Genomic DNA, 2,500 nt, shown 5'->3' on the forward strand with positions numbered 1-2,500 from the left:
TGGCGCGGTGGCGTCCTCCGACCCTCCCCGCCTCGAACCCCGCCCCCCGCACCTCCTGCCCCCGCCGCGGGGAAGGAAACGCCGGGGGGGCGGGGGGCGGCGGCGGTCCGGGGGTCACGGGCTCCACCCGCCGCCTCCGGTGGGCGAGGCTCCCCGCCGGGCCGTGTCCCGCGCGAGCGGGCGGCCCGAGCCCCGTGTCTCCTCCCGGGCGCAGCGCCGGGCTACTGAGGGAAACCTCGGGCCCCGGGAAGGAGGACGAGGTGGTGGCGGCGGACGTCGGGCGCGCCCCCGCGGTCGGACGCTCCCCCGATGGCGGCAGCGGGGGAGGCACCGCCGCGGGGCCTGCAGGTCGTTTCCCTCGCCCCAGGTCCAGGTACCTAGCGTCCGCGCTCCTGCGGCCCTCCCTCGGCACGCTCGGGGGTCGAAGGCCGCTGGAGCCGGGCGGAGGTTTAAAGACCCGGGCGGCTCGGCGCGACCCGGGGGGCGGCCGGGCGGTGGCGGCGCTGCTGCCTTCGGGGGGGGGGGGTGGGGAGTTGCTCCCCGATAGACCCTCAACCACCCCGGGCGGCGGCCGCCGCCGCCCGCGCTCGTCCCGCGGGCGGCCGTGCCGGGGAGGGGCCGTTCCCACTGCCCCCCCCTCTCCGCGGTCCGGTCTCGGCGGAGGGACCCCCCGCGGTGCGGCTGGCCGTGGCCGGCTTGCCCGCCTCGAAACGGGCGAACCCCGGCGGGGAGCGCGGGCTCTCCCGCCGGGGCGGCGGGTTCCCCACCCCCGCGGTGGGGGGCTCGCCGGGCGCGGCCGTCGGGCCGCCGCGCTGTGCTCCGCTCCCCCTCCTTCCCCGCCCCGGCGAGCGCTCGGCGCTCTGCCGCCGGTGGCGGCGGCGGCGGCACCCCGGCCGGGCGGCGGCGGCGCCGCTCGGCTAGTCGGTCGGTGGGCCGGTCGGAGGGTGCCCGCCGCCGGCCGCGGCCGTCCCGCCCCGGGCCCCGCGCCCGGTCCCTTCCCCGTCTCGCCCTTCCCGGCCCCGCCGGGCAGGCGGGCGCGCGGGCGGGGGCGTCCCACTCCCGGTCTCCGCGTGGAAACGGGGGAGAGCGGGCGCCGCCCCCGCCTTGGCGTCGTCCGCCCTTCCGCCCGGCGCGTGCCCGCGGAAGGGGCCGAACGAGAAGGGGCTGCGGCGTTGGCCGGTCCCGGGAGGGCGGCCGCTCCGGGTCGGCGGCGCGCGCAAATCCGGCCGGAGCTCCGGCGGTTGCTGCCTCCGCCGCGGCGGTCGGCGGCGGAGCCGCCGAGCCGCCGACGGGGCGAGCCGGTGGGCGGGGGGCAGCCGGCTGTCGTAGCGCGGCGCGCCTCGCGCGGAGGCGCCCCCCCGGCTGCTGTCCCGCAGCAGCAGCCGGGGTCCGCGTCCCGAGTGTGAGAGGCGGGGCAGGTGGCGCGGCCGGGTGCGCCGCGGGGCCTCCGCGTGGAGGTCGGGCCGGGCCCGGGCGCCTGGGCCGCCTCCGAAGTGAGCAAGGTGCGTTTCCCCAGGGGTCGGTCGGGAGCGCGGGCTCCCCGCCCTTGCCGTTCGGAGTGGTTCCGTTTGCCCAGCTTTTTTTTTTTCCTTTTCTTTCCCCCCTTTCCTCCGTGTGGTGTGCTCGTACGGTCAGCCGAGGCGAGGCCTCTCCGCCGCGCTTGCGCTGCGCCGCGCCGCCTCCCCTCCGCGCGGGCGGAGGGGAGGAGCGGGGCGGGCGTGCAGGCCGACGGTGGGCCCGTCCCTGCGAGACGAGGGGCCGCTTCCTGGCGAGCGGTCCCGGTCCCCCCGCGCGCGCGGGGGGGTGCCGAAATGGCAGACAACTCTTAGCGGTGGATCACTCGGCTCGTGCGTCGATGAAGAACGCAGCTAGCTGCGAGAATTAATGTGAATTGCAGGACACATTGATCATCGACACTTCGAACGCACTTGCGGCCCCGGGTTCCTCCCGGGGCTACGCCTGTCTGAGCGTCGCTTTGCGATCAATCGCCGGCTGGGTCGCCGCTCCTGGCGGCGGCCGCGGTGACGGCGCGGCTGGGGTGCCTCGCAGGCCCGCTGTGTGCGGCGGCGGCGGCGGGGGAGCGTTTCCCCGCGAGCCCGGCGTCGTCGTCGTTGTCCGAGGGCCTTCGTCCCCCTAAATCGAGACTCGGGGAGCGCTCCGAAGCTCCCCGCTCCCGGAGCGCCTGCTGGGCGGAGCTCGTCTCGCCGGGGCCGCCAGGGTCGTGGTCGGTCGGTCGGGCCGGTCGGGACTGGCGCGGCGGTGGGGAGAGAGAGGAACCGGGGGGAGGCGCGGGCCTCGCCCCCGGCCTCCGCGCGCGGGCGGCTGTCTGCGGGTGGGTACCGTGGCGGTACCGTGCCGTGCTGCCGCGCGCGCGCGTGCCGGGGACGGGGGGGCTCATCCCCGTCGCCCTCCCGCCTTCTCTCCCCGATTCCCCCGCCGCGCCCCGGGTTGGCTGCGGGCGCGGAGGCGGGCGGCGTCGGCGAGGAGGACGGCGTCGGCG

At 79.0% G+C, this 2,500-nt stretch overlaps 1 non-coding gene across 1 annotated transcript; it reads left to right on the forward strand.

Annotated features, from left to right (window-relative positions):
* Window positions 1-1,820: 1,820 nt before the first annotated feature.
* LOC129201028 (5.8S ribosomal RNA) lies at window positions 1,821-1,973 on the forward strand. Its single transcript, XR_008575212.1, has one exon. It is a non-coding gene; the product is annotated as a 5.8S ribosomal RNA (ribosomal RNA).
* Window positions 1,974-2,500: the final 527 nt, after the last annotated feature.

The sequence above is a fragment of the Grus americana genome, unplaced genomic scaffold (genome assembly GCF_028858705.1).
Source record: "Grus americana isolate bGruAme1 unplaced genomic scaffold, bGruAme1.mat scaffold_77, whole genome shotgun sequence".
NCBI classification, from domain to species: Eukaryota; Metazoa; Chordata; class Aves; order Gruiformes; family Gruidae; genus Grus; species Grus americana.